Below are 18,053 nucleotides of genomic sequence, written 5' to 3'. Positions count from 1 at the left end.
AAGCAGAAAAGTAAGCAAACCAAATTTGAGAAAACAGAGTAATTTGAACAAATATATTTTTTTTACTGCCAACTTTTTTGAACTTTCATTGAGTGTAATTCCACTAATGGGGTGTGCCAACCTTCTCATGGGGGCTTTTTCATGACCTAATGAAACCACACTGCAAACAGGAAGGTGGTTCATAGTGTTTGCCAAGGGAGAGGGACCAATTCTAGGCACACCAAGTTGGATATTTTTCAAGTTTGATGTAAGTTTACTTTAGAAGTCTGACACGTGAACAATTAAGAGCACATTCCTCAGATCTGGCCTGCTCCTGTCAAGTGGCTAGAGAAATGGTCACGTCACTTAAAAAGATTTTTTTTTTTTTGAAATAGGAAATCTGCAAAAGAGTTATTCATTCACCCAACACACATTTTTTTGTGCATTTCTAAATGGAATACTCTGAGGGGTTATAGGACTACAAGGACTATTTAGACACATTCTCCTACCCTTAGTTGCCTAGCATCTAATGCAGATAAAAAGTAATACAGATTATCTAGGTTAGCGTAAACAGAGGATCTCAAATGGGTTACGAAACAGATAAACCAAACAAAAACTATGGAAACTTGCCGTGGTAAGATCTATTGAATCCAAGCAGTAATTGTAAAATATAAATTGATGAACTTGAAGGTTAGAAGAAAGCCGGCAATTGTCTGTAAGAGATCTAAGAATTGGTACAAAAAACAAACATGGGTTAGCCTATGTGATAATTCCTGATTATAACTGGGCAGGACTCTGTGATGGTGGGGACAGTATCTTTCTCGTAAGGGTGCAAGGATCATACCAAGTGCATTTTCTGAAGCAGGATCCAGGAAACTGAGACATTTGGAGATGGAGAGAGAAGGAAGAAGGGGAAGCCTTTATTTGCAGAGGGAAAGCTTACATCATGTGGTCCTTAATGGTAGGAGGAATAAGAAGGAATCATGATCCTGGAGTACTGTTTTCTGAAAACAGTAGTAAAGTCTGAGTATATACATAGGTGAAAGAGTCAGGAGAAGAACTGGGGAGCTTAGCAGAATGCTGGGTAGAGGGCAGGGTGAGACAAGTGAAGAGCAAACTATAAACAGTTCAGAAAAAAAATTTTATACCGGTTGGGACTGCTTGAACTGTAACATCAGTGGATCCATTTGCTTTGCTAGAGAAATGATTGTACTAACCTATGATGAATACATAAATAAGTACCTTTTATAATTGTACTTTTTAAAAGTTGAGATTGGAAGTTAACAGCAGGTATTTGGGGTTAAATATACATGTAAGAGATTATTATTGTATCATTTTCATAGGGTGTTTCCCCCTTAATCTGAGTTAGGGGAAAAAAAAAACTCTAATCTTTTGAAAAGTAATGAAAATACTAATTCATTCTATGCACATTCATTAAATTGTTGTTAAGTATAAAACATTGTTCTAGATTAGAAAATACTAACATTAGGTTACTCTAATTCTTAAGCACTTTTATGTCTTTCATTTGTTTTTACTACACACCTAGTGCTTTTCATGAAGGCAGGGGTCTGCAATATACTAGTCACACTGGCTAAGAAATCTGTTTAATTCCCCGTAAAATTCCACCTAACTTCTTAGACTAAATAAAGTAAAAACCATAGCCTTTCATAGGCATGGGGCAAGCCTACAACTTTATACTTTTAAACTTTTGAGGCTTGAAAGTGGTAGCAGGTAGAGCCATCGTTCTCTTTCTTCCAGAAGAACACCAATATAATCAGAGAAGTTATGTTCCCAGCTAAAAACTATTTCTCTTCTTAGACACTGTTGAACTTAGAGTTGGTCATATAACCAGCATTCACAGTGAGATATAAGAAGAAATCTACCAACAGAAAAGCTCTGACACTTCCATGATGCCTTTTATTCTTTGTTCTTCCCCGATTCCTCTTGGGAATATGGCCATAATGCATTAGTCATCTTGCAGCCATGAGGGTGTGACGGCCTTTGAACCAGGGCAGAGAGAAAGACAGATGAGTGGATCCCTGATGGGCTTGTGGTGCCACTTGCTCTAGCCCTTCCACCTCAAGACTTCCAAGTTATGTGAGAGAAATAAATCCCTGTTTGACTCATTCAGTGTGGTCAGGTTTCCATCTCACAGAATTTAAGAGAGTCAGGGACAAATCAACAGTTTTAGAGAGAGAAAGAAAAGGAAAAAAAAAAGATGGGACAAAATACAATCCAATACAGTCCAGTAGAAAGCTGTTTTCTCAGAGTTCTGTTGTGGCTCAGTGAGTTAAGTATAGTAACCCTGAGGATGTGGGTTTGATCCCTGGTCTTTCTCAGTGGCTTAAGGATCCAGCATTGCCATGAGCTGTGGCATAGGCTGGCAGCTGTACTTTATTCTCTGAACTTCTATATCAACTTCATAGATCTCAACTTCTATGAACTAGTAAAATAGTTCTATCTAATGAATTATAATTCATTCAGTAAGTAGTGCACCTCACTCGTTCTAAGATGTAACTTTTTCATATTTTTATCTCTGAAATTGGGTGTTTTACAACTGCTGTTGGCTAGGTGGCACTCAGATTGTGGATGTTATTGTTTGCACACGTGCATAAGCACTGGCGGAATTAGTGTCTGTGGCTTGGAAGACAATTCTGGATGTGATGATGGAGCTCTCTTGTAAGAAATGCTGTATTACCAAGACTCTGAATGTCACAAATGATGCTATTGTGTGGAAAAAACACAGATGTTAACAACTCAAAGAAAATATGATTTAAGAGAATTGAACATGAACTATGCAGAAGCTTTTCAAATGCTTTAACCTGTCTATTTTGCTTAGGTTTTCCTTTTTCATAGATGCATAAGAGTAATATATGATCTGGGATAAATCTAAATGGGCTTCTCTTAGTACATATAAAATTACAATTCTAAGTGAGAAAAACAGTAAAGATAATACTTTAATTTGCAGGCTTTTAATTGTTCTTAGCAGTAAGTAAAATAATGGGGTGTTTTTCTAAGATATGATATCCTGGATTTGATGAAATACCATAAAGCTCTGCTCAGCTGGAAGTAACGGTCAGTCTTCATTTTTGCAGCATGGTGTTGCACTAGAATATAGGCCTTAGGGAAAAAAGCACAAGGACTTGTCCCAAAGTACCGTTTTGTGGGCTCTGTGAAAAGTACCAAGCAGAGTGCCTGGAAGTTATATTGCCTAGAGACTCATCCTATGAATTGCTCTGAACTCCAGTCTAAATTCAGATGCCAGATCCCAAACTTGATGCAGACACAAAATATGTATTTGTGGAATGAAATCATTTCTAAAAATTTCCATCAGTTTCATATATCATGCAGGTTTGTCTGATATTTTTAACTTTTCTTCCAGTATAATGTTTTCATATAGTATATTTATAGTTTTGTCTTCCAGAACCTTTGTATTTGAATTAAATTTCAGGAACTGTGTCGACTTTCTCATATATAGAGGCAGAATTTTATAGGGTTATTTTAAAAATAGAACAATCTGTGGCATCAGGAGATAAATGACTTGCCTAAGGTCACAGAATTAGGAAGTGGAATAATTAGGATTACAACTCACATTTATCTGTTTTAAAAGTTCATGTTCTTTATACTATATGTAAATTAAAATAAGCCTTCCACTCTCCAAATGACACCTAATAAAATCCTGGAATCACAAATTGCTGATAGAAGCCAAATATTACAATTGTCCAAAATTCATCTGTAGAATTAAAAAAAAAAAGCTAATCAGTTGTCCTAAATTGACATTAGTTGAGAAAAAGAAGAATTAAAGGAAGAAAAAGAAGATGGAATGGGACAAAATTTCCTACATGATAAAAAAAAATTTCCTACATGATGAACAGAGAATAAAGGAGTCATGGTTATAAATGACAAAATATCCTGTCCTTTTTAAAAAAATAATCTCACGACAAGCACAAAAACAGTAATTTGATTGCCAAGATGCTTTTTTAAAAAGTGACCTTTATGAAGGAATTCAATAGGGCAGAACACGTTTTGGACAATTACGAAGTTTCTTTATGCAGAGTCCAATTTCCCAGGTACTATCAACTTAAATGAAGATGTAGAAACGTTGGCTATACCTACAGTGGCAGCAGAACCAGGTGTGACAAAGACTTGTTTAGTCTGATTGGCCAGAAGTTATTAAGATAATCGGTGCAATTTATGATGTGTGACTGTCATTGCTAAATGTCTAAACCAGTCTTTAGAAATTGGTTTCCATTGAGACTCACAAACTGACTTTCTACATGTGAAACCAAGCCTGCCCAGCAATAAGAACTTCATTCCCAGAGTCTTGAAAATAACGTTAAGAACTGCTCTCTTAACAGAGTGAAAGATCATTGAACATCCTGCTGTGCTCCTGAGTACAGTAGAAACCATTAACTTGATTAGAAAAAGAATGTGAAAACTTGGGAGAATTTTAGAAAACTATTCAAAGCTGCCTGATTGTATTTTTAAAATTAAATTTCCTTTTATATTGAGTTAAATCCAACAGTGATGGATATGCTTTGTTAGCTCTGAGTTTTAAATCTCTAATATAGCTTAAAGAGAAATTTATCTATTTCTGTATTCTTGATATTTAACCCATAAAACTATCAGTTGATACAAATTATCCAATCTATTAAGAGATACTTTTTTTCTTCTTTTTTTGTAGTACCTTGACACGAGGAACAGCCAAAGCACAGAAAATTAACCATACAGACTAAGGTCTACTCCTGCAAGATACTTTATTTTGGCTTTTAAGAATTTTCTAATCATACATCATTATTTGAAGAAAAGAACGCTTCCCCTCTATTGTCCTTCTCTACACAACTAAGCAAGATGTAACTTGAATCTAAGCAAGTTAACCAGGCTGTTAGGTCTGAGAAGTGAATTATGGGTAATTATGTGAGAGCTATAATTAGGAGGCTCTTTTTGTTTAAATAGAAATAAATATTTCAAAAGCTTCCCTTGGCAACTTTTAACATCAGGTGAAACCAGTATGAAATTTCAGTTTTAAGGCTTGAGAATGGATGAATAGCAATACCTTCATATACTTCCGCATAATACATTGAGATACTAAAGATATGGATTATTGGCTCAAGACACAAAAAGCAATTTGGATCTGGAATAAAAAATTAAATTGTCTATGAGAAGATCAATACTAAATGGAAGAAACTATGTCAGAGATTGTCAAAGTAGCTCTCTGGACCAGCAGCATTAGCATCACCTGGGAACTTAACCAAAAATGTAGAAAGTAGCCCCACCCTAAACCTTCTGAATCCTACACTCTAAGGTGGAGCTTAGAAATCTGTGCTTTAACAAGCCATCAGGTGATTTTGATATGTGCTAATATTTAAGAACCATGAAACTATGTGTCTTCAGCATAAACTAGATATATCCTCACTGTCATTGAGAATTGAATTCTATTTATAAAGTACAAGTTTGTATTTATTAAATTAAATACAATTCATATTTATTAAATATACCTGCCAAGTGACAGGGAAAACACAGCAGAAGTACAATCTTTCCACTTTATAAATTTGAATGTTGGCATCATTATGTGCCCATAGTACTGTCTTATATGCTATCCTTTCATTCTTCTACTTGAAGAAAATCCTTAATGGTAGTATGAAATTACACTTTTGTCTTATCAAGGAAGGAGGTAAGATTTTGAAGAAATACAAACATTTGGCACATATATAATCACAAATGTAAGGCAATAAGTGAAATAAAAACCTAAATTTATGAGGAGATATTTAGCTAATTGGAAAAATAAAGAAAAAGAAAAAGAACTAAGGAAATCAAGCTTTGGCTACCATATAGTATTTTGAGGAGTTTTAGGGTAGTGGAACAAACATGGAAATGCTGGTCTTTTAATTAGGACCAAGTGTGGTGCTCAAAGTGTAAAACCAGGACTAGAAGTTCCACTGTTAAAACTTGCTTGCATTGAGTATGTTTGCTCCCTTAATGTAGGATTATAGGAGAGCAAATACTTTTATGTGTTTTGAAACTTTTTTTTTTTTCAAGTGAGAAGTAAATGAAAGTGATAGCAAATACCATTAAAAAAAAAAACCATTGGTTCCCTATCTGAAAAAGTGGATTTCAATAAGATGATGGAAAGTTTTAAACATTCTTGACAGCTAGTATTCTGAAATTGCCTCATTTGCTTTTTTGTAATGTTCAACTTGAAAGTATAAAATTTTAAGCATCACCAACTAATTTGAACCAATTCAATTCATAAGAAGTACTAGATATGACAAAACTCTGTTACAAAACCTAAGCAACTATCAGACCTAATGGAGGTATTCCAGGTCCAGCCCATTTATAGTTGGGGAGAGGATAAGGATGTTCATCTTCAGTCCTGCTGGCAAAACTTTATGGTAGCTTCTGGCCAAATAAGGAAAAGAAAGAATGAGTAAGTACTACAGAAGGGAGACAAAAAATGGACTTATTTACACATATCAGAAAATTCAAGAGAATCAATACATTATTAACCTAATAAAAAGACAAGACTTGAATAAATGGAAAGATATACTTAATATCTTTAAGTATATAGTGACAGAAAATACCATTAAAATATATATCACAAAATATATATTACAAAATTTCATAACAATCTATAAATTATCTCTAATTAGATCAAAATCCCAGGAGGATTTTTGAGTAGCTTTAAAAATTGATTTTAAAATATGTGTAGAAAGATAAAGGTCCCTGCATATTTATTTATTTAGTCTTTTAGGCCCAGATCCACAGCATATGGAGGGTCCCAGGCTAGGGGTCCAACTGAAACTGCAGTCACTGGCCTACGCCACAGCCATAACAATGCAGGATCCGAGATGCTTCTGGGACCTATACCACAGCTCATTGAAACGCCAGATCCTTAACACACTGAGCGAGGCCAGGGATTGAACCTGTATCCTCATGCATGCTAGTCAGGTTCGCTAACTGCTGAGCAACTACGGGAACTCCTTTTTTTTTTCATATTTAAAATAATTATTAAAATGAAGCCAAGGAAGGACGTGTCTAAGCAAAATTTAAGGCATATTGCAAAACTATTGTTAAACATGTACTAAAATAACTTTAAAAAAAACTCGGAGAAATGTAGTGCTAGCATAGGAAAATATAAGTAGATAATGAAATGGAATAGAGTCCAGAAAGAGGAGGAAAAAAAATATGTAAATTAGCAAGGAAGAGAAAGATGCTTTAGTATAAGCAATAGAAAAATTAGGTCATGACATGAAGAAAAATTCAAAATTCATCCTTCATACTGTGAGAAGAAAAGAAGTGAAATGAAAAGAAAATAATCTGCTTTAAGTGGATTAATGGCCTAAATTTGAAAGGCAAAAACCTAATGCTTTTATTAAAGAAAATATAGGAATTTAACTTCATGACCTCATTTAGAGGAAACCCCAACCATAGCCCAGAGCACAAGTGAGGAGAGGAAATGTTGATATATTTGGCAATATCTAAATACAAACATTCTTTTTAACAAAAGGTTCCATAAGCAAAGTTAGCCAGCAGATATAGGTTAGAAGAAATTTATAACATGAAAGTCAACAAATGATAATTATATTACATCCATCTCACATGCACACACATGCACACACACTGCATGTATTATTTCCTAAAAATAAGCAAGTCTTTTTACCTAATACCACACGAATGAAACATGAATAGGAGTTCATGAAAGCATGGGGATGGAGATCAAATAGTTAATAGCATATACTTACTAATTTAAACAATCATGAGTTATCCTTATCAGGCTGACAAAAATTAGAAAGCCTCATAATATTGACTACTGGTGGAAGTAAGATGGTGTAGTCACTTCAGGCAGTAATTTCCTACTATTATAGTAAAATTAAATATTCACGTAACTGTGATCCAACAATCCTACCCCTGGTGTATGCCCCAGAGAAATCTCCCCATAGTCATAGGAAAATCTGTTTATTAGTGTTATATTAGCAAAAGAACGGGAGGCAACTGCAAGTGTTTTATCACCAGAGGAATATGGAAGTTTCACGTGAAAATGCAAACCATGAAACCTAGGTTTACCAAAGCTATTGGGGTCTTCGAGGATGCCCCTGATAAGGAATGAGCCTCTTCCTTTCTTGGATTCTGAACAATTGGAGTAATAAAAGGAAGAACAGATGCAAATCTAAATAATGCTTTTATTGCCGGATAGTGTAGCATTAGAAAATACAGTTTAATGGAGAAGAAAAGGGGCCCAACTGAGAGAAAACCAGAGCAGAAGACAAATTGGACTCCCTGCAGGCAGCCAGGACTGCTGAGGAGGCAGGCAGAACAGAGCAGAGCATGCCAGCCGTTCTCAAACTTATCACCAGGAAAAGTCACTTTACTAGTCATTTTCCTAGTCAGGACAGAATGGGGCTTTTTATGGGAAATTGACATCCTTTGTGAGGAAGATTAGCAATAGAGATAGATCTAAAAGCATAATACTGGTGAATAAGTCAGGAATGATACAATTTATAGTTCAATATATATAATTTTTTAAAAGTACGTAAGTACAAAACAGCGAATTTTTTTAAGGATGTTCTTCTAAGGAAATATATGGAAGGTAGATTAGAAAGTGGAGAGTACATGTTCTTTGTGGAAGTCTATGTCTATAGGGGATTATTACTAAAGGTTTAAAATATAGTAAAAGAGGACTTTTGCACGGATAGAGGACGATAGTCTCCTCTGAATTTAGGCATATTAATAACTCACTCCCATACTTCTGGGATGAAAAAGACAACATGAGGGATGCAGAAATGATGTGGAACTTTATTATTATGCTTTCATTTGTATTTATATATATGACCAAAAAAATTTCAACAATGATAATTAAAAAAGTTATTGAATGACTGCAGTGGTTCCAGGACGCAAATGATGGACAAAATTTTGAGATTTTTCTAGAGCTTAGAATCTTTGATTGACAGCATTCATTTATTTATACATAAAACTTTTACATTTAGGGAGAGATCTTGGTTAGTCAGAAGTTAGGATGTTGTGAGAGAGGAGGGAAAGCAAGCAAGAAATCATTTCGATGTTCTAGGCATCCTTTACACTTCCTGGGTTTTTCATTTCCGGGGTGTGCTTTCCGCTATTCCTTCTCTCACTTAGGGATACAGACGTGTTGCTAACTTACTCTATCTTCTTCCTAGAATCGGAGGGGATAAATAGAACCAATTTTGGTATTTCTGTTTCATCAACATCGGATGAGAAATCCGCTAGCAAACTGCCTTGATGCAGCCAGGCGGGGGCCCGGCCAGGAAGGAGGGAGATTGCCGGCCGGCCGGGGTGGAGCTCCCTGGCTCAGGGATCCTCGAGACTGAATGCCATCTTGAGGCAACTCCTGTTTGGGGCTGCACGCACAGCGCAGGACTGCTAAGCGGCATCGACTCCGGGACTTTCCAAGTCCCCCTGAGCCCCACAGGAGACAGATGGTATTTCTGCGTCTGTGTGCTGGGGGTGGGGGAGTGGCGGTAACAATAAGCAGCAGTAGCCACTTGACAGGCTCCCTGCTGCCAAGAATTTGCATGACGAGCGCTTGCTGCCATCTGGAGAACTTCAGCTCCTCCGGGGGAGAATCAGCATCTCAGCCTCACTGGTCCCCTTGGCCCCAGTCTCGGCTGAGAATCTCTCTCCCCAGGGGAGGAAGAGAGCAAAAGGCAAATCCATCAGATGAACCTGGCCTGGGGGAGAGGGGCTGCCTGGATGAGCTGGACAAGCTAGTCTAGTGCAGAGGGCGTGTGGCCGGGTCTGGCACTTCAGGGTGGGTTAGGTCAGCAGAGTCCATAACCTTTTGAACATGGGTTTGTTTATATGCCAGTAGTTGGTGGAGGAACTGTGGAACTGCAAGGGAGAAAACTCAAACAAGAACCCCCTTTCCCATGACCTCTAGCCTGGAGTTCAGTGAAGCAAAAGACTGACCATACACCCCAGGGATCCCAGTCACAGGCAGCCTAGTGGTGTATGATAAACACATGTGTGGGCCATTTAATTAAACACATAACAGGTTTCCAGCTGCTAAGATTTTGCTTGTTTACAGAAAAATGTATTTTTCAAAGTGTGAAAAAGAAATCCTGCTTAATATTAGTTTTACTTGTAACATACGTTCCTGCCTTCCTTGTTAATTATTTGTGAACCTTATGGCTATGACATTTTTTTTTCTCCAAAATGTTTTATCTAAAATAAACTTTTTTCTCTAAAAAGTATTTTTTTTCTCCAGAATTTCTGTAATTAATATTTAAAATTTACTAGGATCAAATGGTATCTTAAATGAAACATTTAATTGGAAGATTAATATAGCCTGAAAGTCCTATGTTTAATACACAAAACCGCATGGTTTTATGTCTTCCTAGAATTTCCAGGCTCAACACTAAGGGGATTCTTTGTTGGAAAAAAGACAGGGACTCATATATATTAATTATGGAATATTCAGAAAAGTGGGAGCAATACCACATTTACCATTGATGCTTGGTGAGATTGTCAAAGTGGATATTGTGTTAGGTTTGTCCTTAGTACTCTAGCACCTAGCACACTTCCCACCACAGAGAAGGGTCTGTGTTTCTTTCAGCTTTGGGAGTTACAAGGAACAAGTTACAAATTAATGGTAAAGTTCATCTCAAAAGGGAGATTTACTGGAAAGGTGCTGGGCAGTCAAACGGACTCTACATGGTGAACAGCCAAGCCTAGAAAGGCAGGACCAGCTCCCGGACTGTAGGAGATGTGTACTTCCTTGCTGATAATTATACCCACATTCTGATGACCTCCAGCCTCTGTATCTATTTTATTTTTTTTAATTTTTAAAAACTGTGGTTGATCTACAACACTGTGCCAATTTCTGTTGTACAGCAAAGTGACCCAGTCACACATCCATTCTTTTTCTCGTATTATCTTCCATCATGTTCTATCTCAAGAAATTGGATATAGTCCCCTGTGCCAGCCTTTGTATCTAAATTTCAAATTCTCTGAAGCTATATTTTGATGGGTCTAGCTTTGGTCTGTGTCAGGTGATGGCTCTGGATCAATCAGAGAGGGAAGGAAGGTGGCAGGTACGAATAGTACAGGAACTCAGTGGGAGTCTGGGAGTCAAACAGCAGAATTGGGGGTGAGGTATTCAGGTGGAATGCTCATTGCAGAGAACTTAAGCTCCACACTCTGTATGCCAAAACTTAAATTTTATTTTTTAGGGCCTGGCTGTGGCATATAGAAGTTCCAAGGCTAGGAGTTGAATCAGAGTTGCAGTAGCCAGCCTACACCACAGCAATACCAGACCCAAACGACATCTGCGACCTATGCTGGACCTTGTGGCAATGCAGGATCCTTAACCCACTGAGCAAGGCCAAGGATAGAACCCATATCATGGATACTAGTTAGGTTCTTAACTCTCTGAGCCACAATAGGAACTGCTTAAATTTTAAATTATTTAAAACTTTTAAATATTAATTCCCCAGTCTTATTTGATGGGATTATTGCAGTATTTAATGTTTCACTGATTCAGAAAAATAATAATGCATGTTAATTATTATATAGCATTGTAACGTCATGATTCTCAGTAACTGCTGAGGGATAGGAGAGGCAGGCCCAGGACTGGGGAGAAGGAGGCACCTAGGATGTAAGATTTAAGGAGATACTTGGGTCGACATGAGAGTAAGTTTAGAGTGAGTATTTCCTTATATGTTACATCCTAGTTGCCTCAATTGCTGTGTCCTAGGCTGGGCCCTGGTCACAGGTAAATTCATCCTTAAACAAAATGGCTTTATATTATTCACCTGGGGAGTTTTGTCAGCTGTTGCTTCTGAAGAAACCATTTTCTGTAGTGTTCTCAAGACAGTAATTCTCATTTCCTCACCTATTCTAACTTTTCTAATTTTCTTTTGTTTGCTATAACTATGGTGTCAAAATAGCCCTTTATCTCTAGCCCATCACCAATCAAGGGCAATCCTGATTTTAATAATTCCATCCTATTTTTCCATTGCCATGCACCACCATGAATGGCAATGGAGTATGTACACATGTATGTGAGGATTCAAACCAGTTTGAGACTTTTCTAAATGGGTCATTTTGAAGTAATACTCAATAAGTAATCGTTATGTGCAAATGTATTCAGATAAACACATTAGAGCATGTGTCCTGATTCTGAGATTTGAAAATTCAGCAATAATAACCTTAAGGTAGGGAGAATGAAAGATTTAAAGGAGAAAGCAGACAACTGCAATAATAAAAGACTACACTTTAAATAGAGCTCTAAGACAATATAGTTTTTGTGTGAGTCCTTGGGGGTGATTATAGTTCTGGCCTGTGGAGAAATAGTTCATGACATCTGTGACAGATTGTAAACTTTTTTCTTGGCTCTGCGTGACCACTGAGAGCCTAATTCTGAGTTTAAGAGGTGATTCCCAGACAAAGGTGATATGATGGTGATGTAGTTAACAGAACATCATTAACCTGGAGGGGAAACCAAGCCTTGGGTTTTTTCCTGGCTCTATTGTAACTTGCTAGATGACTTGGACAAATTTCTTAGTCTCTATGACATGCCATTTTCTGGTCTATAATTGAATGTTGAACTCCCCTTGGGTTATAATATTTTCTGTTCTCGTATCAAAACCAGTTGACTCTTTTAATATGAAACTTGAAAAACATTTCTACTGTTCCAGGTGATCTACATACAGCAGTGAAATCATTAATTTTAAGGGTTTTCTTTTGTGGGGTCCACTTGATAATCATCATAAGAACAAAATGCTGTGCCTCTGTGGCCTGTGATTATAGCTGAGTCATTCCAGGAGCATGGCAGTTTTTGTCTTTTCCTGTCTCTGTACTCTATCTGTTCAACTTTAGGAAAATTGTATTTAAAAAAAAATTACCAATGGGTACTTTGCCTCTAAAACATTAGGCAACAAACCAGCTCAATCTGAGGGCAAAATTAAAATGTCCACATGTGCTGGAATTATAGAGAACTAGTCTTTGTATGATAAACAAACAAACAAAAAACCCAAAACAAAATAACAACAACAACAAACCAGATGTCTAGTTTGGTTAAGTATTCTTGCTTGCTTTTGTATTTTCTACTCTTTTCAGTGTAATTATTCTTTCAGGGGGTATGCCGCTCTTGTCTTATGTCCCCCTCAAAGATAGATTGGTATCCTAACCCCTAGTACCTGAGGATGTGATGCTATTTGAGATAGGGTCTTTACAAAGGTTATCTTAAAGTCTTTAGTGTGTATCAAGCATAATCCAATATGATTGATGACTTTAGAAAAGGGGGAAATTTGAACACAGATCTGCACACAGGGAAAATGTCTTGTGAAAATGAAGGCATAGATCTAGATTGGAGTGATGCTTCTCCTAGCCAAGGACTTCTAGATATTGCCAGCAAATCACCCGAAGTTAGGCAAGAGGCATGGAACAGATTCTTCCTGTCTGCCCTCGACACCAGTCTCTAGAACTGTGAGATAATAAATTTGTGTTCTTTAAGCCATCCAGCTGTGGTCCTTTATTACAGCAGCCTAGTGAACTAATATCAATACCTATTAGAACAGTGTCTAGATAAAACCCCTATTTATTTCCGTGCTGGTTTTGAACACACACATTCACATGTACAAACATTCTAAAATTATGTATATATTTTTTACATATCAGAGTGAAAGAAAAATGGGCTTTAAAAGGGGCCACATGAAATTTGTGCTTGATATACATGCTCACCAGTGGCTTGGAAACCTAATTACTTCCTGAGTTTCATTTTATTCTGAACCTCATTTATTTAATAACCTCATTTATTTATTACCATTAGAATAATTTTCAGAATCATTGTGCTACCTAAAAGAACAAAGAAAACCAGGAATTTAGTCTAGAGCAATTATGAACTCTTACTAGGCAAAATTTTTATGTAACAAAAAGTTTTCCTATCACTCCAAAGGAAAAAATACAGCGTCCTGCCATTAGTAAGTTTATGGGATATAAGAACATCCATATCTTTCTTTCTCTAGGAAATACTGGTAAATTGTCTCTAAAAATGGTTTCTTCTTTCTAATTTTATAAAATGAAATATCTGTAACGTTCCTTGTTTTCTCTTCCAGCATTTCAGTGTCCCCTAACGGACAATAATTCTATTTAAAATATAAGTAAAATTCTCCCTTTTAAGGATTTATACTTGAACTTTTTCACATACAGTAAGAAATAAAGAGCCAGTTACTGCAATTCACATATTATTTCATGGAGGTAATGAATATGGAAATCAAAGGTATAATATTTTTAGTTCTATTTACTTTGCCAGTTTTAAAGTAAGATTACATGCTTATAGAAATGTTGTTTTCCTTTCTGGATCACTAAGTGGTATTTTTTCCCCTCTCTGATATACAGGGAGCAGAAGTAGGACAATATAAATATATCTTTTAAGCCAAGGAAGCAAGCAAGAAATAATCATGATTTTAAGGAAAAACAAGAAATGTTAAGTGTTTAAGTGAAAGATTACATTATGTTTGGATTCTGTTAATTACTGCTACCAGTCCACAAGCTGCTGAGAAATTCCCCTGGAGATTATTTCTAATCTATTTTTGGAATCTTCAGAGAAGCTATGAGAATGTCTTTTTACGATATTCTCTTTAGACTTTTCATTTTCAATAGCTCACAATTAGTTGCCTGGAATGAGGATGTATATCAGGCTAAATATGCAGGGGTCAGAATTTTCTGACCCACTTCCTTCTTCATGTCCAAATACACTTGGAGAGAATTCTTTCCAGATTGTGTTTGTCTGTTGCATTAATTTACAATGACATCTTTTCAACTATTTGGCTTTAAATGTGTCTCATAGCTTTAAAGTAGCAATTTCCTACTTGAAAGGATCCATTCCCATGCCTCCAAGAATGTGGTTAGATTGGAAAAACGACACCCTGATAGAGAGTAACTTGTGAAGAAAGCTTAGAATGAAGATGAGCAGACAAATTAAAGATGGGAGAAAACTAATGCCGAGAAAGGAGGTGGATTGTCAAGGGAAGCTGGGTGTAACCTTCTTGTAGAGTGGGCTTATTTCGGCAGTTTTCTCCTTCTTCAGGTTACAGTGGAATTTTTTTGTCTTCTCTTTTAGGAAATCATAATTGACCATTTTGTTTATTTACAGTTGCTCTCTAAGAAAGAAAGAAATATCGAGTTTTCTTCATCAATTCCCACAGAGTAGAATGTTATACCTTCCTCTTTGGCACCATATGTCCATTTGAGAAAAGCAGGCCTTCCTTAATTCCCTAAAATGGGTTTTGTTATGCCAGAGGTCAGCATGTGACACTCGCCCATCTGGCATGAAAGTTGCCACTTGGCTGCCACCTGTGTTACCAGCCAGGACCCTTGTCACTCCTCCCCCATCTAGTACATTTGATTCAGAGTCCCCACAGCCCCTTGCTGGCTGCTGTCTCTTCTCCCATGGCAGATGTCAGGGTGGGAAACATTGTGAGGGCCAAGCATTTGCTATTACCAGCCTGGCATAGATAGACTCGAATCCTCCTCTTCTGGAAAAATATAAGAACGTCGAGTATGTTTTCCTCTAATTTTACAATCACTTGCCTCCTTTGCCCCAACCCCTGACTCATTCCATGCTTGTGGACCTTCCTTTATGTAACTAGATGCTCTAACTTGGATTGGGTCTGATTTGATTGACATTGCCCACTGTGCTTGCCATCCCCAGTCATCACTGAAGAGATCTTTTATCTTTTGTGAGCCTTCCCTTGGGTTAGGAGGAGGAAAGAGTCATGCCATCTTTAAATCAGCAGAGCTTAGGTCCCTTCCTGAAATGCTCCTGGTCCTTGGGCATGCAAATCCCACACCATTAAGTTTTTGTAGTCTGAATATTGCTAAGATAGCAGAAGTGCCATGGAGGCCATCAGGACAGGCAAGGAGTTTGAATGGATTTGATACCTTTAATGATGAGAGACTAGCTCTAGCATCATAAACTCATACTCTTTTTAGAGCAGGAAGTAATCTTAGAATCATTCATTTCACTTATTTTACAAATAAAAGAACCAAAAGTCCTATTGCTTAGTTATGCATTGTTTACACATTGCTGCTATTCCCATTAATTGATATTCCATAAAAACATGGGTCATGAAGTTTATTGTATAAGTATTTGGGATTTGTACTTACTGGGCATGAATATAACCTTTGAACCTGGGAAGTCTTAGGATTTGGTATTTTATTTAAATGAGACCTTTTGATGCTAATAGTCCTTCCTGGGTATTGGGTTGAGACATTTTACAAACTGGGAAAATGTTATTCTTCCACCATTTGAAAGTCTATGGGAATATCTTTAGAAAACATTATTCAAATTTACAACTATTCACTTATTCAGTGGGTACTTTGGCAGACCCTAGACTAGGTACGAGGGACAGAGTAAGGAAAAAAAAAGCAAATAGACTCTAGATGCAAAAAAAATGAATGGCTTTTGTTTTTATTTAATGGGCAAGTGGATAATGCTCTTAAAAATATAAATGTAATTTTTGTTTTTTTTTGTGTGTGTTTGTTTTCCTTTTTTAAGAAAATGTCACCATCATTACAAAGTATTTGTTAGGGACTAAGTGTATTAGTTAGAATTCATTTGGCTGTGAGTAAAGAAAAGTCAATTAAATTCAAACTGGTTTAAATAATAAAGGGAATTTATTGGCTTAGTAACTTAAAAGTCCAGCTAGAAGGTGGGCTTCCAGCATGGTTTAGTCAGGGTTCCAGATCAATTGCTCTGTGACTGTTTCAGCTCTATCCAACTCCAGGGACAGGCTTCTCTTGTGGTTGTAAGATGAATACCAGGAGAAAAACAGGGTTTGATGTTTTCTCACACATAAATTGGGGAGAAAAGCAATCTTATTATCTTATGATTCCAAGCAAGATATTGAGATGACTCTTTATGAGTTTCATCAGAACATATATGTACAACTGAACCAATTACTGTGGGCAGCGGAATAAAATATGTCATTTCATTTTTATCAATCCAGGACCTAAAATTGGAGTTGGGAGTAGGATTGATTTCCCTCAAAGTAATTTAGCTGGAGGGAGAATAGCAAATACTTAAATATAGTCTGAGTGGTATTAGAAAGTGGGAAATAGATAATGGTTACCATGTTGAAAATCATCAAGTATTTTCTAGATAAATTTTGGGGTACCACATCAGGTTCTATGATCTTGCTGGTCATCACCCATGGATATTTATTTAACAAATTCAAAATAAATTTACAATTTACATGCTTAAAGCAACAAAGAAAAGAAAGTGAACAGATTAAATATTTGGGTCAGTAAAAAAACTTCAATCAAATAAATGCCATAAAAGTACACTGAAGAAATTAACACAGATAAAGACATAAATGAAATTTCTGAAAAAAACAGAATGAAATTTTTCCTTTTGTAGTCATGGCAAACTATTTACTTTTAAACCAGCTCTACTCACTGGAAAACCTAAATAAACTAATAAGAACAACAAAAATCTGAAGACATGGAAAATCTATCAATCTATACCAGCTTGAGGGCCAGGGTTCTATAGAAGAAGAGCACTGAGAGGTAAACCCTCTATGTGGCACTACTTCATCTAAAGGCATTTGCCAATTAGGAGCATGGGTGAAGCCTGAGAGGCCAGAAGTTTTGCAGAAAGTGGTATTTGAGAGGCTTAGGAGGCTAATAGAGTTTGGGGTGGTTTTATGGGGCCAGGATGACCCAAACTGGAGTGGAGAGTCCCCTAAAATGAACTGCTTGTGAATACCCATGGACCTTCAACTGGGGCTCCCAGACAGTGACACTCTAAGAGTATGGGCTAAGCTAGTTCTCACAAGGGAAAAAAATCAATCAATCAATCAATCTTGATTTTGAGTCATCTCAATCAACTTTACTCAGCTAGAAAGTAATACTCTTTTTGCCATAATTCACTTGCAGAAACAAAAGTAAATCCTCTCTGTAGAAAAACAACATTGTCCAGAGTTTCAAATTATTTTTCATATGCAATGTCTGGCATCATGTTTTAAAATTACTGGTCATGTTGACCAAAAACCAAGATGCAAAAATTAAAACAGACAATAAAATGAGACCCACGAGAC

At 36.6% G+C, this 18,053-nt stretch overlaps 1 protein-coding gene across 8 annotated transcripts in view; it reads left to right on the top strand.

Annotated features, from left to right (window-relative positions):
* Positions 1 to 18,053, top strand: part of LOC146406163 (uncharacterized) — a 1,231,956-nt gene that overhangs the window by 279,164 nt on the left and 934,739 nt on the right. Inside the window, exons 8-9 of one of the 8 annotated variants that reach the window (XR_014807203.1) lie at positions 4,664 to 4,716; positions 9,153 to 10,202. The exons of the other annotated variants lie outside the window; for them this stretch is intronic. The gene's annotated coding sequence lies outside the window, so the exon portion shown is untranslated. Of the gene's footprint in view, positions 1 to 4,663; positions 4,717 to 9,152; positions 10,203 to 18,053 lie in introns of those variants that run through there. 8 annotated transcript variants of the gene reach the window in all.

The sequence above is a fragment of the Sus scrofa genome, chromosome 1, assembly GCF_054392235.1.
Source record: "Sus scrofa isolate SSC_HxYL_T2T_F1_AM1 chromosome 1, Sscrofa_HxYL_maternal_Yorkshire_Landrace_v2.0, whole genome shotgun sequence".
Classification (NCBI taxonomy): domain Eukaryota; kingdom Metazoa; phylum Chordata; class Mammalia; order Artiodactyla; family Suidae; genus Sus; species Sus scrofa.
This window is presented reverse-complemented; position numbering and strand designations above follow the sequence as displayed.